Source organism: Ovis canadensis, chromosome 2 (assembly GCF_042477335.2).
Source record: "Ovis canadensis isolate MfBH-ARS-UI-01 breed Bighorn chromosome 2, ARS-UI_OviCan_v2, whole genome shotgun sequence".
Taxonomy (NCBI): Eukaryota; Metazoa; Chordata; class Mammalia; order Artiodactyla; family Bovidae; genus Ovis; species Ovis canadensis.
The window spans coordinates 156592660-156616447 of record NC_091246.1 but is presented as its reverse complement, the minus strand read 5'-3'; the positions used below and the strand labels follow the sequence as shown (position 1 = coordinate 156616447).

Below are 23788 nucleotides of genomic sequence, written 5' to 3'. Positions count from 1 at the left end.
CAAAAAAATGTCTGTTAATGCTCATGGACGGGGATGTTCTTCAGGAGATAACTTGAATGCATCACTTTACTGTCATAAAAATTGTATTTTTTTTCTCGAAAATTGTAATTATTTTCTCGCATACTGGGCTGTGTTTAGACCTCTTACAATCCATAATGAATAGAAACAGAGAAGCAGTGTTTGGTCAGCGATGGGACAGATAGGACTGTCTGGTACAGTTAAATTCGGGGCGTGTCGGTTACCATTGGAAGTAATGGGGTACTACAGATGATGTACATTTCAAGATGTAATTTATTAGTTGAGGTCGCAGTTCTTTCTCTATTTTTGGCACCGAGTTTGAACGTAAAATAAAAATACAGGTCTATGACTTTTAAAGAATGGTGGTTATTTATGTGTAAAATCCAAAATGATTAATTAGTATATAGTTTTGGTCAAAATTTATTTTCCTTAATGCAAAAAGCAAATTTTTGACAGAAGTTGCTTTGCTAGAACAGGACTTAGATTGTGTTATTTTAAAAGGTAAAGTAGAAGACCACTTCTCTTTTTGAATGTAGTGTATTGCTGTAGAAAGTATTTAATTTCCTTTCTCGTACCAGTGATACAGTTACGGAAAATGGTAGCATTCTCTCATTCTCATCAACATGAGAACAGTTGATGTCCAAAATAAGTATTTCTGGATTTGGAAAAGTATACTGTGTGTGCTTTTATTTGACACAGTTTGCTTTGGAGGTTGAATTTACTATAAGCCTCTCCGTGCTTGGCTATTTTGTATCAGATTCAGGAACATAGTTGATTGCCCAGCTGTCTACTAATGCCTTCTGTGTAGGGATCAAGGGCATTGAAAAGTATAAAATGAGAGCTTTTCATTTGGTTAAGAACCCGACGGGAAAGGAAACAGAGAAAAGAAAAAAACTTTGTGATGGATAAAGTTGTGTCTTTTGGCTGCTACATTGTTTTCCAGGTATGTTCATAGTAAGTGTGCCTTCTAGTTTAGAGCGTTGGCTCTAAATTAGAATTAATAACACCGTGTTGGATATCCAGAAGTGTTTGGAGATGTGAACAGGAAACTTATTATGTAACACACTCCTCACAGCAGAGTTTAACACGTGCATATTTGATGTGATATGAATATTAGAAAGTGAAAGCACATTTAGTTTCTCTACTGCATTAGAAATTGAAATAGCCCATTCAGGCATATAGAAAATGTTTATATACCTTGATATATATGATTGGCTGTACAAATAGTTTTACATGCTTCAAGGTAGGCTTTCAGTTAGAATTATTGTCTATGTGTTACTGATATTTGAAGAGAAGAAGTTTTAAAATTGGTTATCGTTCACAATAAAATAAACTATTTCAATCATTCCCTCCCCAACTCCCAATATTATATAAGAGAAAGTGCTGTATTTCATGTCTTATATGTTATATAGACAATTCTAAATTGGGGGACAAATGTTCAGTTATCTTAATTCTTACCCATGTTGTTTTTGGAAGGAAATAGAGGACCAAGGTAGTGATGGAAAGCACATGTACGAGAAGGTAAGCAGAAAGTAGGAGCAGCTGGCATTCATCCAGGATGGGGGAGAAAGGCTACTGCTGCATTTACAGGCTGAATAAACTAATTCTATCAGTGGTTCTGACATCATTTGAATTTCAGGAAATTACTACCAAACTCAATTCAACAGGAACTTTAGCAATTTTATAACCTTGAGTATTTGGATTGTCTATATTAAGTCAGAGTTACAATTTTCTTTCCTTTCTATACAAATTGGGAAAGGGATTTCAGTTTAAAGCTCTTAAATTTGCTTAATTGTTAAAAATCCAATTATTGTCAGTTTTCAAACTGAGATATTTCCTTGTTGTTGACTAGGGGTTGATTTAAATAGAGAATTTCCATACCCTGGATGGTGCCAACCAGTTACATCTAGTGCTTCACCTTACAGCTTTGAAATATTAAGGTATTTTGAGATTGCTCCATAAGCTTTTTTTTTATTTTTAGTCAAGAGGGATGTCCCTAATTTGCTTCATTCTAAAGTGGATATTATTGCTTCCTTTTTAAGTGAAAGATAAAGTAGAGGTTATTCAAGGGTTCTTGGAATTGTATGTCACTTTGGGAAGTTACCTTCACACCTTCAGCGTACTGGGAGATAATTACTTCCTCAATGTGTTAAATGGTTTTGTAGTGCCTTTCCTGCAATGAAGAGGGGGAAAAAATCTAATTCATAACACCAATGAACTGGATATGTTGGCAGTATCCAGTAACTATTTCATGCCCAATCTGTAACTACAAATAGCTGCAAACAGAGAGATAAGACAGACAGACAAAGTAAAACTTTAAGTATACCTGGGTATAAGACTTGGGATACTGCCAATAAGTGATTATAACAGCAAATCAGTTTGATGCCCAGCAGTGGAAAATAACAAGTTTCTCTTAGGGTAGGGGGATCAGGCCTTGAGTCACAAACAGCAGTGATTCATGTGCTTGCTGGTTGCAGTTGAGAAGTTGTATGTATGTCATTCAAAAGTTGCGCCCTCTGTCACTTCAGTAATTCAGTGGAATTGTGTTCATCTTTTGAAGGCTATGTTGCAAAAACTAAATTGGGGACATTCCATGATGGTGCTCTTTGTTTAAATTTAGAAGGCTACAGACATTCCATTTGTCATTGGTCTGAGGTTTTTTTTTTTTTTAATATAATTTAGATTTACTTTTATTTGATATACCAGTAAGTGTTGGCTATACTGCTAATCATTTCATTATTCATAGTCTTAATAATATTATAGTTTATTATGACTCATATATAGTGATATAGTGATTCATTGCAAGTGATAAAATATCATTAGAAATTATACTAAATCTTTAATACTGTAAAATATATAAATTAAAATATGGAAGTATTTGAATTATTTTAAGTCATGTCATGGTAAGCATTTTTCATGAAGTGAATAATGCCTGAGGATTGGTTAGATGCCATTCTCTGAAGGACAGTATATCATATAGCCCTCACAGAGTCCAGAACTCACAAATTAAGTGTGGAGAGGGAAAGGATCAGAGGAATCCGTAACCCTTTTTTTATCAACAAGCAAGGCATGTTTAACTTCTATAATTGTTGCTTTATTCAATATGAGTTTAGTGAGTTACAGATATACAAGGATGTTTATTCTGCTCTTCCCTAATCTGCCTCCCTGTCCTTTCTCCCCACAACACACATACCACCACCACCACCAATGCATCTGCCTTCTTGGAGAGCCAGAAAAAGCCCCCTTTCAAGAGCTACTTATATAGAATGTAGAAATTGGCGCCTAGTGTTGTAGGTTGCATTTAGAGCAGATATGCATTTTTGTCATAAAAATGATATTATATGTGAATACAAAAGGTAAAATGGGAGGTTGAAGGTGGACTATCAGCATACTGTGCAGGCTTTGGGGGCTGGCCTAGAACTTTGAATACAGTGTTTTATGGGCACGCACAGCCCATTACAAATAGACTTTTAAAACACTGGATAGGTGGTATCTGAAATTCTGGTCCACTATAAGCTCTCTCTTTAATTGCAAACATGAAAAGGAGGTGAAGAGCAAACATGAAAAGGAGGTGAAAAGCAAACATGAAAAGGAGGTGAAAAGCAAACATGAAAAGGAGGTGAAAAGCACCCTGAGCTAGGAATTAGAAGATCTGCCATTAAACCATATAACCTTGACAAACCATTTAGTATTTGGGTTACAGCTTCCTACTTTTAAAGGTACAGGGTTTGGATTGCATTGATCTAAGATATATTTCAACTCAAGGTTCCCAGAGTTCTCAGGGCTTTTTGGTTTGTTTTTTAAGAAAACAAAATGGTTTCAGAAGCATTCCTGTATATAATCAGTCCTGTTTTCCCTTCTATCCCAAATCATAACAACAGGAGATTTGGATTCTCTTTTGAGACTCTTGATTCTCCTTTGTGTTCATCTTAAATAACTTTGTTTTCTTTAACAGTTTAATTTTGGAAAGTGAGGTGGAAGGGAATAGACCATATAATGTTTTTAAGGTACCTATTTACCCCTACTCTAGTTCAAGGTGAACCAATGTAGTTTAGGCCAGGGAAAGCCTTTGGGATTTCACCCACACACTGAGTAAAAGCCCTTGAAAAGTATCCTTATAAGGCAGTGAGGTATCGTAATTAACAGCCAGAGTGTCATAGTTCAATTCTGGCTCTTCTGTTTGCAAGGTGTCTAACTTGGTAAATTATCTAACCTCTCTGGATCTTGTTCTGCTCATCTGTAAAACAGAATGACAAAACTGTCCACCTCATATGGTTGTTTTGAGGACTGAATGGGCTAATATATGTCGAGCACTTAAAACAAGGCCTGGCTTAGGGCCGGCTTTAATACATCAACATTTTTATTCTTATGTTGTGATACTTAATGATGCTTTCTGTAGCATCTGCTATGTCCCAGGCAAATTATTGGCTTGTTTTCTGTGATCTTAGTCAATATGACTATGGATCTGAATAGGATATTTCAGGAAAGAAAACTACCAAACAAAAAATATTGTGAACTGGATGGTTTGCAAGAGATTGCCTTTAAAGAAGAGAATTGATCAAAATCAGTCAACCAAGGGTATTTTTAAAACAGGGAAGTTGTACACGTCTGTGTCTTTTTTGCTGTCTTGCATACAGGGTCGTCATTGCCATCTTTCTAAATTCCATATATATGTGTTAGTATACTGTATTGGTGTTTTTCTTTCTGGCTTATAACGGACTTTTGGACTCAGAGGGAGAGGGAGAGGGTGGGATGATTTGGGAGCATGGCATTCTAACATGTATACTATCATGTAAGAATCAAATCGCCAGTCTGTGTCTGACGCAGGATACAGCATGCTTGGGGCTGGTGTGTGGGGATGACCCAGAGAGATGTTATGGGGAGGGAGGTGGGAGGGGGGTTCATGTTTGGGAACGCATGTAAGAATTAAAGATTTTAAAATTTAAAAAAATAAATAAATAAAGTAAAGGAATAAAAAAAAAAAAAGAACCAATGAGTCAGACTGGCAAAAAATAGGTCAAATTAAATAGTGATTCACAAAAGTTGAATACTTTTTTATTGAAGTATAGTTGATTTAGAATGTTTTGTTACTTTCTGGTGTACAGCAGAACAAAGTGATTCAGTTAAATCATATATATATAATATTTATGCTTATTTTGTATTCTTTTCTATTATGGTTTATTACAGGCTACTAAATATAAAAAAATAAAAATAAAAAGTAGACATTTAAAAAAAATAAAATAAAACAGGGAAGTTGAACCTTCCTCAGGCATGCAGTACTTCAGGCATGTAGACACCACTAACCATCATGTGTAGGAGGTTTGGGTAAACAGCTTAATAAACTGTTATGTTTAGAAGGTAAAAACTGATAGTATTATGCTCTTGAAAATGTAAAGCATACCTTTTAAATGTGTATACTACTATGGTATTTGTAATTCTAACTGTGGTCATTATGTACAGCGTCTTTGCTAGTCAACGTATGAAGAAAATGCTTGTGTAATCTTCTATGAACTGAAATGCACCTTGTAAATAAACTCTTTTCTGCCTTTTCTGTCTGAACTTCACACTTGAAATTGGCAGGAAACTACAAAAGCAAGAAAGACTAGAAGAAAAGTTTGGAAGATACTTGATGTAAACCAACAGACAGTAATTTAATAAAGAGTCTCTAGTCCTAGACCTGGCCATGTTACTAAGCTGGTATGTGTCCCATGAGCAAGTCATTTAACTCCTCTGGGCTCTGGTTTTCTCATCTTATAAAATGAAGATGTTGGACCAGATGCAAGCATTCTCATTCTGTTGCATTTTTTTGCTTGGCAAGAATACTGTCTTTTCGAGAATTTATTATAATTTACCCTCTGGGGTAAGGGGAGAAGACTGAAGTTATATATCTGAAATGCTCAACTCCTAAAAATATAAATGTCGCAGCCAGACAAACATTTGTCCCCGTAATGGCTGAGTTAGTGGCTACCTTCTTGGACTCATTTGTTAACAAATAGCCAGTCTACTGTACACATTTGACGCTTAACCTCTTGTTGAGACTAAATTTTCTGGAAGCCGGATAGAAACAGAAGAGAATTTAAGTGGTGGTTAGATGGAATTGGTCTTGTTAAAATGATAAAGACTCACTTATCATTTGTTTTGGTCTTATTTATCCTCAGAGGTTTGATTTGTCCTCAAAGAAATTAAACAACTGAGAGTTGTTCCTCTGGAGAAACTGTTGCTTTTCCATGAATGAAGCTCATTCATCTACCTCTCATCATAGAATATAGGTACTTTCATTTAATTGTGATTTTTTAGCACATAACCAACCAGTGTTTAGAAGTTGTAGTGTAGTTCAACAGGATGATATTTTACTTAAATTTATTCTCTGGGATATGTGTTGTTTTTGTAAAGAGCAATTAAAAAATCAAGTGAAGAGATTTTGATATGAATCCTGCTGTCTCCCACAAAGGCGGGAAATTTCTATAGAACTTACATATGTATACACTCATATACAGTTGTTTAAAAATTTTTTGAGATTGGCTTTTTTCCTTTGCTAATACAGTAAGTACATTATTTTCAAAAAAGAGAATCAATTATATTGCTAATAATGCAATATTGATTGAATTCTCATTGTGATCAAAGTACATACTTGAACCCACTTGTAAGTTTCTATACCTTCAAGAGAATTATAAACACTCAATGTGTAAACTAGTAATAACCACTTTGCAGTGAAGTTCATCATTTTGTCTGATACTTTGCATCTTCGATTGAATGGGAAACGGGCTAAACTATTGAGAAGTTACTTATTGTCCTGAGTACCACCAGAAGTCCATGTGAGGGGACTGAATACAAGCAGCAGTTCAGGTATTTGCCGAAGGTCTACTGTGTGTGACGAGCCATGTTCTGTGTTATATACCTCTTATTTTAAAAAGATACATGATTCATTTTGGTTCCATTCAGTTAAGATTTATCTGTCCCCTGCCCTGTATCAGACTCAGTGCTAGATCTCATGGCCAAAAAGTGATTTTTCCTGGGGAGTTTTGTCATCTGTGTTGGACTCAGTATTCAGAGTCTGCATCTTTGAGGAAGCAGTGATTAATTTCACAATCTAGTTTGGAAAGATAAGACATAATGAACTGGAAAAAATTGTCCTAGAAAACTTTGGTATATAAATAAACATGCAGAATTGTTCTGTAAGCATTAAGGATGAGCTGTAAAATGACTTTGTATTAACTAGGTTTTAGCTAAACCTACTTTTTAGGTGTGTGTTATGTGATACATTACCAGAGTCTAGATAGACAGCTGCATTAAGCACTATCAGTGGCTTTCTTTGGAAAAAAACTTGCATTTGAAAAAATGCTCCCTACCAATAATAAAATAGTGATTTCAGAAAAGATTTTAATCAATGAAAATTCATTATATATGAAGAAATATAATTTATGCTTTAAGAACAACCATTTTAGGTAAGTTCTTATCTTCATATTGCATTACTTTGGTTTATTGTGTTGTTTTTTTTTAATTCTTTAGGCAGTTTGTGTGCCTTTATAAGTCCAAACTTATTATCTGTTATTGAAAATACTCCCTTTTGTTATGAATAACTAGCAGAATGTTTTGAAAATCTCTTGTGACATCTGCTAGAATAAATGGTCTCATTGAATCATACCTTGAATCTCAGACTGATGCAGTGATGGGAATTTCCCACTTATTGTCAATTTGTCAATGACTGAATAAGCAGAAAAGTCAGTTTTTAAAAAAGCACCACAAAAGGAATCGGGAAACGCAATTGGACTTTCACAAGAACTATTATTTTGAGACCTGCAGTAAGCAACTCAATTGTTAACTGTCTAACTCAGACTGTCCATACAGGAAAAATATGTCAGTTTGATATCTCTGGATAGTGTATTGGCAGGTATCAATCTTCCAAAATATTCTCTATGAGTTACTTCATCAGAACTCTGAATACACTTTTCCATAGAAGCAACACTGAAGAATATCAGTTCCAAGTTCCTTTGGTTCTTCTGCTTCCCTGAGCTGCTTGAGGGCAGAGACTGTGTTTTTGCATGAATTAATCTTGACTTCCAATCTTTCTAGATATCTCAATAGAATTAATGGGTTTTTAATTCCAGCCTTGGCATACCCTCACCTACTACTCTTGGATAAATCTGTTAGCAGCCCTCTTTACTTTGGCCACCTGATGCGAAGAGATGACTCATTTGAAAAGACCATGATGCTGGGAAAGATTGAGGGCAGGAGGAGAAGGGGACGACAGAGGATGAGATGGTTGGATGGCATCATCGACTCGATGGACATGGGTTTGGGTGAACTCTGGGAGTTGATGATGGACAGGGAGGCCTGGTGTGCTGGGGTTCATAGGGTCGCAAAGAGTCGGACATGACTGAGTGACTGAACTGAACTTACTTTTGTTTACTACTTTTATGAAATTGTTTTGGTCTTAGATGCTCAAAACTATTTATTGTTCATGTTTCAATGGAAAAATGCATTCTGCTTTATCTAAACAATTACCATTATAATGCAACTTGCTAGATAAATAATTCTTTATATCAAATTACTTGCTAAAAACATTAGAAACTTTTAAACAGACTGGTTCATATTCATTATTGCATGGTTTATAACTGTGGTGAGATGAGTTTACATACTATACTACTCTCCTTCTCAGGCCATTAATATGTAGCTACAGAGCACCAACTCCAGCTTGGCCCGGCTTTGGCTGTATGATGTTGAGCAAACTTTCTATGTCCTTGCCTTTTGTGAATTAGTAATATCTTTTGTATATTCAGTTGATGAATTGAAGTAAAAAAGAAAAGTAGATGCATTTCTAAGCACATGGAGTCTTTCAAAGGAAAAAGTTACTAAAATAATACAAGTATAATTAAAACTGTAAAATTAAATACACATTAATAATCAGGAAAAAACAAAACAAAACAGGGAATTTCACAGCTTGTTGTGACCTAGTGGGTATAGCAAATCTTTATTTGGTTTTGACAGTGGAATTAGAAATACTCTTAAACTTTTTGGTGGTTCCTTCCCTAACCTCAAGTAATCACTGTGATAAATTTGAATAAGTTACAATTTAAAACTTAAATGTTTAATTGTGATATGATTATGAACTCACAGGCACTTATAAGGAATAATACGCACATCCTGTGTACCCATTGCACATTTCCCCTAATGGTAACATCTTGCAGAGCTATAGTGCAGTATTACATGCTGTATCTTGACATCAGTGCAGTCAAGATAGAGAACATGTCCATCACTCCCAGGGACTGTTATGTGGCCCTTTTGAAATCACACTTCCACTTCTCTTCCACCTCATCCCCTCCTTAATTCCTAGGAACAACTAATTGTCCTCTTTCTATGTATTATAGAAATATATTAGTTGTGTAACTTCAATAATGTCATCATTTTAAGAATATTACATAAATGAAATCATGCAGCATGTACCTTGAGAGTTTTTTGTTTCTACTCAGCGTAATATTTTAGAAATTCAAGCAGGTTGTTAACACGTATCAGTGTTCTCTCCTGTTCTGTTACTGTGTAGTATTCTATAATAAGAATGTACTAGAGTTTAGCCACTCACACTTTGAAGGACATCTGAATGTATTTTTTAATTTACAGAGCTGTTAGAACTATCTGTACAGGTTTTCATGTTTTCATAAGTTTATATTTCTCTGGGAGAGATGTCCAGGAATGCAATTACCGGGTTAAATTATAATTTTTAAAGCTTCCTTTCTACAATTATACACTGAATTACATGTGACCTCAGTAATTTAAAAGTTAGATTTATAGCTTTGGTAAATTACAAAAACTTGTCTGTGAAGTCAAGTCTTTCATCTTTTTTTTCCCCCCACAAATACTGCCTTCTATGAGTTTACCTTGTTTTTAGCAAAGCCTCATCATTGATTTTATTTTATTATTTTACTGAAGTATAGTTGATGGACAATGTTATGTAAGTTACAGATGTACAGTGTATTTGTTGTTTAGCTGCCCAGTTGTGTCCAACTCTTTGCGACCCTATGGACTGCAGCATGCCAGGCCTCCCTGTCCCTCACCATCTCCCGGAGTTTGCCCAAGTTCACGTGCGTTTCATCAGTGATGCCATCCAGCTATCTCATTCTTGGACGCCCTCTTCTTCTGCCCTCAATCTTTCCCACCATCATAGACTTTTCCAGTGAGTTGGCTCTTCGTATCAGGTGACCAAAATTAGGAGACCAAATTAGGTGACCAAAATTCAGCTTCAGTGTCAGTCCTTCCAAGAATATTCAGGATTGATTTTTTTTTTTTTAAGATTGACTGGTTTGATCTCCTTGCTGTCCAAGGGAGTCTCAGCACCACAGTTCCAAGGCATCAATTCTTCGGTGCTCTGCCTTCTTTACAGTCCAGCTCTGATAACCATATGTGACCACTGGGAAGACCATAGCCTTGACTGTATGGACCTTTGTCGACAGAGTAATGTTTCTGCTTTTCAACACACTGTCTAGGTTTGTCATAGCTTCCCTGCCAGGAAGCAGTCATCTGATTTCATGGCAGCAGTCACCATCTGCAGTGATTTTAGAACCCAAGAAGAGGAAATCTGTCATTGCTCCCACTTTTCCCCCACTGTTTGCCATGAAGTAAAGGGGCCATATGCCATGATCTTAGTTTTTTTTAATATTGATTTTTGAGCCAGTTTTTTCACTATCTTCCTTCACTCTCATCAAGAGGTGCTTTAGTTCCTCTTCACTTTCTGCCGATAGAGTGGTATCATCTGCATATCTGACGCTGTTGATGTTTCCCCCGCCTATCTTAATTTCAGCTTATAACTCATCTAGCCTAGCATTTCTCATGATGTGCTCAGTATATAAGTTAAATAAACAGGGTGACAACAGACAGCCCTGTCGTACTCCTTTCTCAATCCTGAACCAATCAGCTGTTCCATACAGGGTTCTAACTGTTGCTTCTTGACCTACATACAGGTATTATGTGGTACGGTATATAGTGATTCATAATTTTTAAAGGTTATACTCCATTTTCACTTATTATAAAATATTGGCTACATTCCCTGAGTTGTATGGCACATCTTTGTAACTTACACCTAATAGTTTGTACCTCAAAATCCCCTACCTTTATTTATTTCCTCCCCTCTTCCCTTTCCCTATTGGATATGAAGAATGAGAACGGATTTGTTCTCTATGTCTGTGAGTCTGCTTCTTTTCATATCCACTAGTTTGTTGTATTTTTTAGATTCCATGTGTACGTGATATCATACAGTATGTGTCTTTCTCTGGCTTGTTTCACTTAGCATAATGCCCTCTGAGTCCATCCATGTTTCTGCAAATGGCGGTATTTCATTTTTCATGGCTGTGTAGTAGTCCATTGGATATATATACCACATTTTTGTTATCTATTCGTCTGTTGATGGGCACTTAGATTTCTTCCATGTCTTGGCAGTTGTAAATAATGCTGTAAACATTAGCCTTATCATTGATTTAAAATTGAATTCATAAAGTTACTCTGTAGCTTAACCTCAGGGTTTGTTTTTTTGTTATATTTTGTTTTGTTTTAGATAGCAAATATATTTAATTTCCAATTACAATACTGTATTTCAAAATGTATTTGTTAATATAAGTTCTTTCAAAATTTCACCTATATTTGATGTAAGCAATTGTAGGTAACATTCTTGCAAAACAAAAGTTTATTGTGTATCATCCTAACAGGCCAACTAGGAATTTAAAAAGGAGACAGTATATTTGTGTGTGACTGGAATCCATTCAGTTGTCAGGTGGAAGCCAGCAAGCATAACTGAAACTTTTAAAGGCAAGGAGTCTGCTCCTTTCCCTAGAAGAGAAGATGTTTTCTAAAGCATAACTTTTTCATTCTCCATCTCTGCCCAATTTCTACCCCCCAGCCTCCCAGCTTTTTGCATACAATTTCTGCCAGAGAAAAACACTGAAATTGTGTCTGGTCTAAATAAAATTATCACAGTTGATAATTTGATTTGTTTTTATTAGTGTCCTTTTGTACCTTGAATGTCAAATGTGTTTCTTTTCATAGTTAAAATACCATCAAATCATATATCTTGTTCTGTATTGTTTATATTTATTCTAAAATTTTTATCAATGCTTTTACATTCACAGTCTTCTGAAATGAAAGCTGAGAAGTGATGACTACACTTAGTCCTAAAACATAGCTTATCCAGTTATATTCTTTTTCAACACTGTGCTTTTAAGGATTTGATCGTTTCTCTATATTTGAAGGCTATGACCCCAGCACCCTTTAATTTCACAGAAATATGATCTTTCCAACAAACTATATTTCCTGAAGGCTTTTCTGTAAGTAACTAGTATGTGCTTCTCTGGTGAGCCTGCAGTTTCTTTTCCTGAGTCTAACTTAATATCCTCTCCTTGGTGAAGCCTCCTAGCTCTTCTCTCCAGCTGAAACCTTCCCACCTGTGCTTCTTAGCACTGTGCATGTAATTCTACTACAAATACGTGTCATCTGGTGTTAAGTTTTTCCTGGCTGTTTTGAGTGCCATCCAGGTTAGCACTGTGTCACGGCTCATTGTAACCCTCACCTATCAATGTGCCTGACATAACATTCTTTAAGCACCAGATGCCTGCTTAGGGTGAATGAATAATGAAATACTTTGTTTATAACCTTAGTAGTCCTTCTCGCCTCTAACCTTAAGTGATTCCCCACTCTGTAGGATCAGTTCAGACTCCAACTTGTCCTTCACAAGCAAACCTTAATTATTCTCCTTCCTGAACCTTCTGCATCAGCAGAACTGGTTTCTACTCACTATTCCTTGCCTCCCTGAGCTCTCTCTTTTAATCTTTACCGTCCTCCAAGACCTTGTTCAGCTGTTCTGGCTGGTGGTCATCTTTCCTTCTCCAAATGCCTCTTTTCTGTGGGTTTTAATGCTAAACTCCCCCTGTTGATTTTTCTGTTGTTTTGTTGGGGCTGTTAACATCTGCTGGTTAACTTGTCTCTTATCTCTTTCCTCCAAATTGACTGTAGCTTTTGAGGAAGAACCCTTGTCTTGTACATTTGCTGTCTGCCTGGAGAAGGAAATGGCAACCCACTCCAGTACTCTTGCCTGGAAAATTCCGTGGACTGGGGAGCCTGGTAGGCTACAGTCCATGGAGTCGCAAAGAGTCAGACACGACTGAGCGACTTCACTTTTCAAGTGATACATTTCAAGTAGAGCTGTCTCAGAAAGTCAAGGTAGTTAGTGCCTTTGGTGATGTTGGTGGACAGGGTCAAACTCTAACTTCGGATTACTGAGATGTATATTAACAGTCTCTCATATCCTTCTTTCATTAATAGTATTTGCAAAGCACCTAGCACATGCCAGTCTTTGGTGTATGCCATTTAGATGGTTTGGAGAGCTCAGCTGTCAAATAAGCTACATCAAAATGAAGTTTTGATGGTTTGTTTCTAAAGATCCCTTTACCAAATAAGCTATATTGAGTGGGAGTTTTGCTTCTGTAAGGTGTTGTCTCTAATTTTTATATAGTACTGTCCCATGTTGAAAAGAGTGAGTACTGTGGCTGAGAAAACAAAAGTTTTATCTCTTGAACTTTTTTTTTTGACAATGAAAAGATTATGTTTCCAAAGCTACCATGATGTCCAGTCTGATAACCACTGACCATATGGACTATTTAAATTAAAAATTCAGTTTCTTATCCTCACTAGCCACATTTTAAGTGTTGAACAGCCACATAGGGCAAGTGCTATAATAATAGGCAGATACAGAACATTTTTGTCATTGCAAAAAATTCTGTGGGAGCTGGTGTACAGTGTGGCTGGGACCAATTATAAATAAAATATTAAATGCTTTTTAATTAACAAGGCAGTATGATGTAACTTTACAGTTTATAAAGCATTTCTATTAATATCTATCTAATCCTTCTAATGGAGAAGGCAGTGGCACCCCACTCCAGTACTCTTGCCTGGAAAATCCCATGGATGGAGGAGCCTGGTAGGCTGCAGTCCATGGGGTCACTAAGAGTCGGACACGACTGAGTGACTTCACTTTCACTTTTCCTTTTCATGCATTGGAGAAGGAAATGGCAACCCACTTCAGTGTTTTTGCCTGGAGAATCCCAGGGACAGGGGAGCCTGGTGGGCTGCCGTCTGTGGGGTCACACAGAGTTGGACACAACTGAAGCGACTTAGCAGCAGCAGCAGCAATCCTTCTAATAACTCTGTAAAAATAGGTGATATTCAACTTTCATTTCATGAGCAAGGAAATTATTAGTCACAGGAATAGAAAGAGTATCAAAATAAACTATAAGTTCAGTTTGTGGTTCAGTTCTTCATACTAAAACAAGATAGTTGTTATTTGGTGTTAATATTTGATTACTGAATTATAGAAAGCATTTGATGTACAAGAATGTGTGATCTTATTTTTTTCTTCGCTTAAGATTTCATGAGGTTAAAAAAGTTCTATTGGGCTTATCTTTTGAAATTTTCAGTAGAATTCATGGAGTTCTAGTCAGTAGCCATTAAAAAAAAAAAAATAGCCATTTAATACAGAGGCCCAGTGCCTGGTATGGGAAGGGGGCCTTGGGAAATGGTACAGAAATGGTACACAAAAGGCCTTGTCCCTTTGTTTATGTCCTACATTCAGGGCATTCGGTCTTAGAAGTGATATTAAAGTAGCAGGTGAGCCTCAGCGAAGCCAGAAACATCTTTACTGACTGCAGAGAGGCTCGACTGTCTTCATCAGTGTGGAACTTCAGGTCTGCCGGAGCCTTTCCCTCTCCTGCATTCTGTCTGCAGGCTGAGACCCGTTAGGGCAGCAAAGGTATAAAACAGTGCCTGTCTTCAAGGAGACATATTTATTCCCATAATTCTGGGAATAAAAGAAAGGAATAGTTGTTCTAAACAGCTTTGATTTGTAGTTTTGCTTGGAAAATTAAATACTGCCTGAAACACATTGAAGTGTGGGTATGCAAAATAAGTTAAAAAGCTTGCTGAATAGAATTAATTTAGTGTGTAGAGTATCACCTGCTTCACAATCACAGGAAAGCCAAGCAGAGCCCTCCCACTTCCTTATTTTTTCTTTTTGTGCTGATCTAAGACAGAAATTTCAGCTGATTATTAAATTTCAATGAACTAGGTTCAGAGCAAAAAAAAGAAAAAAATCCTGATGTACAATTTGAGTTGCTTAAATGTATCTTGACATTTTACGTTTTAGTATTCGTTGTTGTCATTGTTCAGTCACTAAGGCATGTCTGTCTGTTTGCGACCCCATGGACTATAATCTACACTCTATCCTATATTCTCATTTTTCACTGCTTTTAAGAAGCTAGGTGATTGAGCCTCGTAGGGAGAGAATGGGCTGTAACTAGCGTGCAGCTCCCTTCTGTGTGTCTGACTCAGTTTGCTTGTAAAGACATAAGAACTGATGGAGTCAGTCTGAAGATAAGTTTTCATTCACCATTTTGGGATTCATTTTAATTTTCAGTTTTGTGCTGAGCTTCTTAAAGCTTTTTGGAAGAGAGGAGCTGGAGAATACATTTTCACTCTATATCTTTAAGAATCCTTATGATAAGATTTGTTTAAGTTTGGACTAGCTGTAGAATGAGACTGAATAGCTTAACCATGTTTAATCTTTCAGTAGTCAGAAATGTTTAAATGCCTTTGTTAAGTTTAATATGGATTCTGAAATGGAATTATTTTTCAAAGACTAGCTCTTCGTTTCTTTGAAATAATGCTTAGTTCGATAAATGGCAGTTAATAGAAGAAGGAAATTATCTTGATTTTGTAACTATGAATAGGATCGGAGAAATATTAAATTAGGCATTCATTGATATTTAGGTTGGAAGCTACTGCTTATGTCAGATCAACTAGAAGAAAAGATGAATCTTACTTCCAGTGTGTCTTCTCTCATACGTATGATGAGCTTCTGTTACTGCAGTGATGTGCATAGTTTGAAATAAAGCACAATTTTTCGCGTCAGCACTTGAAGGCTTTTTTTTGACAATGAGCAGAACATTAGACATTTCAGTGTGAATAGCTCTTGTGATCCAGAAAATTCAAGCGGACAATTTAATTGTTCTTGACTGTAAAAATTAAATCTGATACTAAATTTAATCCAGAATCTTTTCATGTAGGATTTTCTCCCTTACATCAAACAAAAATTAAACTTGCATGTCTAAGCAACTAAATGGATGTAACATTCAGAAGAAACTTCATGCTAAGTGATTTATAACCCATCCTCCTTACTCCCTGATCACTATTAATCCTGCTCTTTGACTTTTCTGGCCCCATCCATTCAGTTCAGTTCAGTCGCTCAGTCGTGTCTGACTCTTTGCGACCCCATGAACTGCAGCACACAAGCCCTCCCTGTCCATCACCAACTCCCGGAGCCCACCCAAATCCATGTCCATTGAGTTGGTGATGCCATCCAACCATCTCATCCTCTGTCGTCCCCTTCTCCTCCTGCCCTCAATCTTTCCCAGCATCAGGGTCTGTTCAAATGAGTCAGCTCTTTGCATCAGGTGGCCAAAGGATTAGAGTTTCAGCTTCAACATCAGTCCTTCCAATGAACACCCAGGACTGATCTCCTTTAGGATGGACTGGTTGGATCTCCTTGCAGTCCAAGGGACTCTCAAGAATCTTCTGCAATACCACAGTTCAAAAGCATCAATTCTTCAGCACTCAGCTTTATTCATAGTCCAACTCTCACATCCATACATGACCACTGGAAAAACCATAGCCTTGGCTATGGTTTTATGGACCTTTATTGGCAAAGTAATGTCTCTGCTTTTTAATATGCTGTCTAGGTTGGTGATAACTTTCCTTACAAGGAGTAAGCCCCATCCATAACCAGGCTCATGTCTTCATCTTTACAGCTTTTCTTCTGTCAAAGCCCCCGTTGGGCCGTAACTTTCTCTTCTTCACCTCCAAGGCCCTGAGAAAGAGATTCCTCTGCCCTGGGTGCTTCACAGTGTTTGCTGATAAGGGGCATAGGTTGGCAGGGTGGCTGAAGGTGGGACCAGGGTCCTGAAGCTGCTTTTGAGTTAGACTGTTCATAGAACAGGATGACCGCACTATACTGATGAATTCCCAGCCACAGTGGGCTTTCACCAGCGTTCCATGGAAGACAGGGTTTTTGCCCTTCCCTCAGCAGTTCAATAGAAGAGATAGAAGAGAACGATCCAGGTAGGATTTCATGCCTCTCCCAAGGCAGCTGTTGTTCTCCTCCCCAGGCCTGCGCCTAGTGGGGGGTGAGCTCTGGACTCTGGCCAGAGTCTTACGTTGGTACTTGCGGAGGTCCACGTAAAAGAACCTGATTGTGGGTTCACCTCCTGTCTGTGACCCTCCTATCTGTGACCCTGCAGAGTTCTGTATTCTCTTGCTTGCCCTCATTCAGCCTTTATTTTTATTTATTTATTTTTAAATTTTATTTATTTATTTGGCTGCTCTGGGTCTTAGTTGTAGCATGTGGGATCTAGCTCCGTGACCAGGGATCAAACCTGGGCCCCCTGCACTGGGAGCTCAGAGTCTTAGCCACTGGACCACCAGGGAAGTCCCTTATTCAGCCTTTATCAGTTTGCTGAAAACTCTAGCTCATCTCTCCTTGCCAGCATCCACCAGCATCACCCCAGGTAGACAGGTCCATCTCCTTGGAGGTGCCTCTCCTTCCTTAATTTCAAGTTAGCAGGTTATACTGAGGTTTCTCCCCTCGGATGAGCTGATGAAAATTGTGAGTTGGCAGACTGTGGTGGTGGTGTGGCCGTCATGAGAGTAAGATCTCTGCTCTTTTTTCTTTTCTCCTGGGTTGTGTGCCTTTTCAGCCACTTCGATGAAGCTCAGTATATCCTCTCCCAGTGTCAACAACCCCTGGCCCCACTTTTAAAATCTTTTTATTAGAGCTTTTTAATTTTTCAGCAACCTATCTACGTGCTGTCTTGCCACTAGACGATAGACTAGAAATCATAAAACTGTGCCTGACACAGAACGGGCACTCAGTGAGTATAGACATTGTGGTTTGCATTTTCATCTAAGTAAAGGCACTTTTCTTCTTATGCTTAATGGTAACAGCATATTCTGTCTGTGCCCTGCCCACTTGCCATGGCTCTCACAACCAGCTCATTATCTTTTAGCTTTCTGCTGCAGGCCCCTGGGACTTGTAGCCTGAAGGCTGTGCCGCCAGTGTTGGGTCAAGTCAGAAATGCAGGAGGTAACCCCCAACTATCAATCAATGGGAGCTGAACTAGTAGCCTAACTTCTTAGCCTCTTAGTTGAGACGTCCCTGGGTCCTGCCATCTGCAGGCTCCCTGAGGTCCCAGCAGACAGGAGATCCATTTATTCAGAGCATTGACTCACTAATGTACCCCTTAGTACTTCCTTCCCTACCTCACTTGTCCACCTCCTGTCAGTTGCTTGATTTCCAGCCCTTGTCTTGGGTTTGATTTGAGGGAATTCTAATTCAGCACAATTACAATGCACATAGATACTCAGATGTTTGAAGTTCTGTATATTGGAAACAATCAACAAAATCAAGATTTAATGCAGTCTTTTTTTTTTTTTGAGAAGAATTACAACTTTCAACAGATTTTCAAATGGTTCTTTACTTCTCCACTCCAAAGATAGGATAATTGCAATAAAAGAAAAGAAAAAAAATTTTTTTTTTCCCTTTATCTTAAGACTTTAGAGCAGTTCTTTCCCTTCAGAGGGCTGGAACACTGAATCTTTTTAGACATGATCAGGAAATCACTGAGCATCAGGTGCACATGTGGGCACATCTCAACTGGAATTTAAAGGTATGATTTCAGGTTTAACTTTATGTTATTAGTTATCATCCACATGTGCAGCAAAATGTACTATGATGTCACATTTTAACATCCATTTTCTCACTTTAAATTGGGAGCTCATCCTCCAAAGGCTTAATTGAATTAAAATAGCATCACTTTTGCATCAGAGAACTGCTATTTTAAATACAGGAAAATTCACTTTTGAAATAGATGTTTTGCTAATTATAAATGTGATCCCTACTTTTATAGAAAAATCTTTAAATTCAGAAAACCATGAAAGAGGAAAGTAAAACCCACCTTTATTTCCCTGCATCCAGAGGTGATCACTATAAGCATTTTGTAATAAATTCCTTTTAAAATGTATGACTGTGTTAAAATTAAGCCATAGATATAATCATACTTGTTTGACAATAACACTGCTGACAAGGTTAGGGTTTATAGAATCACAATGTGCAGTCCCTTCCTTTTACAGGTGGAAAACCTGAGGTCTGGAGAGGTCGTCACTCAGGTTCAAGTACATGCCTGGATCAGGAGGTAGAGGCACTTCCTCAGGGGTTGTATCTGTGTGTGTCTACAGTCTGGTAATTCTTGTGGAAAAAGCCTTTGCTGTCTGAGCCTCTCCAAATCTCATTGAGTCCTTCCCATGATGGATGCCAGATTGTTTTCTGTAGGCCACACCTTTGCTTTATTTCTTAAGGTGTTATCAAATTTGCTGCTCCAGTGGTTTCCTCTGCTTGGGTTCCTCTGGTAGAGTTACTTGGAAGACTTGCCTTCAGTTGGGTGGCAGGAAACAATGGCATGTGTGCAGCATCTTTGGAATTTGTGTTACTGGCATCATTTTGGTCATCCAGTCTCCAAGGCAGGTTTAAGTCTTGAAGAAGAAAACAGACCTCAGTCATGACCTGAAGCCTAAGCCAAATACCATGTTAATATCCCAAAATTATTAGCCCGGCCATAAAAGATATGTTGATCTTTTTGAGAGCTCTTACTGGTCATTTCATGGATTAATTTTGTGTTTGTATTTAGATTTTAGGTTGTATGAGTTCTTTTTTATATTTGTATAGTAATTGCTGCTTTATGCTTTAAAATTTTAGAAAGTGCTTAAACACACACACACACACACAAGTGTTAAGGAATCCAGATATAGCCCCAGATTTGACATTCAAATGTCTATTTTAAAAAAATGAAATCAAACTGTTCTGCTTATTCAAAATGTACCTTTTTCTAAAAAGTAAATACAAGATACACACTTTCCTTGAATGACTCAAATGTTCAGTGAGATGAATCAAGTTGTTGGTCCCTGAATCATTCATTCTCACCATGTCACCAAGACATTCAGATGGCCCCCTCAGATCTACTCTTGGATTTATTATCTTGATGAAGTGGCCTAATACAGGAAAATCTATCTGCTTCACGTTAAATTCCTGGCCTTAGTACTTGAAGCTTTGGTCTAGAGGTACATTGTGATGTTGACAAGTAAATACGAGAAGCTAAACTAAAGATGGTGGACTTCCCAGGTAGCTCAGATGGTAAAGCGTCCGCCTACAATGCGGGAGATCTGGGTTCAATCCCTGAGTCAGGGAGATCTCCTGGAGAAGGAAATGGCAACCCACTCCAATATTCTTGCCTGGAAATTCCATGGACGGAGGATACTGGTAGGGTACACTCCATGGGATCACAAAGAGTCGGACACAACTGAGCGACTTCACCTCACTTCACTTCAAACTAAAGATATTATTGAATAAAATCTTAGGTCCTAAAAGAAATTAGTGAGGTGACTGTGGATTATAGGCAAAAGAAATCTGCATCAGGATTTGTCTTTTGTTGGTATAGTTCATATTGCTTGTTGCTTCAAGTATCCTGTCTTGAGGTTATTTTACTCAAATCTAAGGAACTCAGAGTGGGTGGGGAAGGCCTATCCATACGACCTAGCTAGTTGCTTTACAGTCTCCGAAGGGCCCCAGTCAAACCCTGCCATGTAAGTGGTAGTGGGATACAAAAGATTCAGTCCTAGAAACATGGAGGTGAATCATGGCAAGGTTGATGAAGTCACCAAAGTCAGTGTGCACACAAGTAGCCAGCCACAAAATCCAGGAGTTTGGCTGTCAGTACATTTGGTTGTATATACATTTTTTTGTATATGAATTCATATTATGCAAATTTATCTAGTTGTGAGGCACTTGCCCAGTACGTAAAGCCTTTCCTTTGTAGGTACCAGACTTTTTTCTGTCCTGAATTTGTTGGTGACCAGAAACAAATTTAGGATAGGAACCAGTTGGTATCCATTAGTCATTATCTCAAAGTAAAGCAGTAAAACTATCATCACTAATTATAGACATCCTAAGTGCTGGTTATGTTATCTCTGACTTTGCAGCACTGGAAATGGCCAGATCTTTAGGTCTGGAGTCTGAAGCTGACCTCATGGTTTGGCCAGAACTGCTTCAGATCCTTAGATGTCTACATGCACAGAGCTAGACCTGATAGGGAAGTCACACATGGGAACTCAGTGCATTCCATAGGCCTTTAATATACAGTCTGCCTCCAAGGAGAGGAAGCAGTGTGCACCAAGGAGACGAGAAGACTTGATAGCAGTCGATGGTGGCCCAGCTGCCTCACAGCCGCAGGGAGGCTCAAAACTGCAAGGCCAGTAGGGTCGAGTCCAGCAGCCTGGGAAACCCTTGTTTCCCATTAGCTAATGCAGGTGAGAATTCAGAACTCTAATCCCCTCTATCCCTCCCCCACAGAAAATTTTTAAAAAACAGGAAATGATCTAGGCCAACTAACCTGGAGGTATGCCTTCAGCAAATAAGGAATTGGAGGAAAAGCTTGCCAAAGTGAATGAACTACTTCACTGCAACATAAGTATCAGCTCTTGTGCCATTGAAATATTAATTATGGCCTGATTTCTCTAGAAGCCAAGCAACAAGGGACAGACTCTGTGAAGAGAAGTGAAATATCAGTCTTACAGCAGTGTTCCCTGGAATTCTATAATATTGATCAACTGTGATTAGGCCAAGGTTCAATTTCCTGATAACAATTTCCTGATTTAAAAAAATAACTAAAGCCCCATCCATGCCAGCTAAGCTGTAGGAACCAGCTTCTGAGGTATGCAAATAACACTGTGATAACTATTAAAATGTTTCATGTATGTAACTGATAAGCCAGGAACAAAGTTTATAGTCTCAACTCCTAGAGAGAAACTTCTGATTCAGGCAGAAAAACATTTTCAGTGTTTTCTGAAATATACTGGCCAAGTTTAGAGATCTTAAATTTGCAGTTCTGCTTTTGAAAGGGTGTGGTTTGAAGCTTAGCCTCTTGTTAGGTATAAGATGTGAGGTTGAATAGGAGGAATGTTAGCTTTATCCCAGATTATAAAGACATAATCATTACTTAGATCATTATGTTTTTAATTAGGGAAGCATTCACTATATTTACTTCTGTGCCTTAAAAGTAATCACATAATGTTGTGTGCTTTGTTTCTGCCATGCAGTGCGTTAGAATACTGTAAGATGAGATGCTCATAGGCAGGTGACTTGCTATAATTTTGATTTTCAAAGTTTAATAAACACTTTGGACTATGTTGACAATGTTTAAATTCTTTGTACTGAAAGGTACCCATTTAAGAAGTGTACTAGATCCTAATCAAGATAAATGGAATCATTAGCAAGCATGTGTTATCTGTCGTCTGTCCACCTCTTCTCAATTTTTCTATTAAATAGCTTTATACATTTTTTAACTGAATCACCTAAGGTATTAGTAATGATTTAAACCTGAATCAACAGGGTGAAGTACAGATGAAATGTTAATTAACTGCATAATATTTAGTAGTTGTTCAGAAACATAATTTGAAGTGTGATAGGTGAAGGGGGTCAAAAGGTACAAATTTCTAGTTATAAAAGAAATAACCCAAGAGGATGTAATGTAAAGCATGATGACTGTAGTTAATAATACCACATTGCATATATGAAAGTTGCTAAAAGAGTAGAGCTTAGAAATTCTCATCCCGAGAAAAAAGGTTTTGTAACTGTGTGGTGATGGATGTTAACTAGACTTACTGTGGTCATTTCACAATATGTACAAATACTGAATCATCATGTTGTAAACCTGAAACTAATATAGTGTTATAAGCCAGTTATACCTTAATAAAAAGAAAAACATAATTTGAACTTTTGGGATAACTAGAAACTGATGATCACAGTGATAATGAGACTTTGTTTAGAGTTTTTATGCAATATTTCAAATATAGAAAAATACAGAGAATAATGTAATAAATACCCATGAAGTGTTATGTTAGTTGCTCAGTTGTATCAGATTCTTGACCCTAAGGACTGTATCCTCTGCCCATGAGATTTTCCAGGCAAGAATATTGGAGTGAGTTGCCATTCCCTTTTCCAAGGGGTCTTCCTGACACAGGGATCAAAGCCAGGTCCCCAGCATTGCAGGCAGATTCTTTACCATCTGAGCCACCAGGAAAGCTCATTGGAGCTTTCATGTACTTATTGGCTATTTGTTTGTCTTTAGAAAAGTATCTATTCACTTACTTGCCTATTTTTTGATTGGCTTATTTCAAGTACATTTATTACAAGTATTGTGATTACCTTTGGGGGAAGAAAATTTTGTAGGAATGAATTATAATGTATGGGTAAAATGCATGAAGAATTGACTATCACATAACACACAAAAACAGTGAAACTGGTTGTACTAATTAACATTACTCATCTATATGTATTATTGAAATGTACCAAATTAGTTTATAGCTTTAGTGTCAGATTTTAAAACATTGTGAATGTTAGTTATATTTCATCGTATTCTCCTTAGAGAGTAATAATTGATAAAGTTTGCATATTTGTAAACTGGGATCATAACTTCTTTAACTGTCCCATCTAATACATATTCACAAGCCACGTTTAGCTGTGTAAGTTTAAATTTAAACTTAATTAAAATTAAAAACTCAGTTCCTCAGTCACACTTGCCACATTTCAAGTGCTTGATTGCCTTTAATGGCTAGTGGCCGACACACAGGA

At 37.5% G+C, this 23788-nt stretch overlaps 1 protein-coding gene across 43 annotated transcripts in view; it reads left to right on the top strand.

The window, feature by feature from the left end:
- The window catches only part of PKP4 (plakophilin 4), a 259980-nt gene that overhangs the window by 1787 nt on the left and 234405 nt on the right, over window positions 1-23788 (top strand). Inside the window, exons 1-4 of one of the 43 annotated variants that reach the window (XM_069577434.1) lie at window positions 1495-1539; window positions 1871-1958; window positions 5599-5715; window positions 6177-6287. The exons of 41 other annotated variants lie outside the window; for them this stretch is intronic. The gene's annotated coding sequence lies outside the window, so the exon portion shown is untranslated. Of the gene's footprint in view, window positions 1-1494; window positions 1540-1870; window positions 1959-5440; window positions 5716-6176; window positions 6288-23788 lie in introns of those variants that run through there. One more of the 43 variants, XM_069577437.1, reaches the window with a different exon arrangement.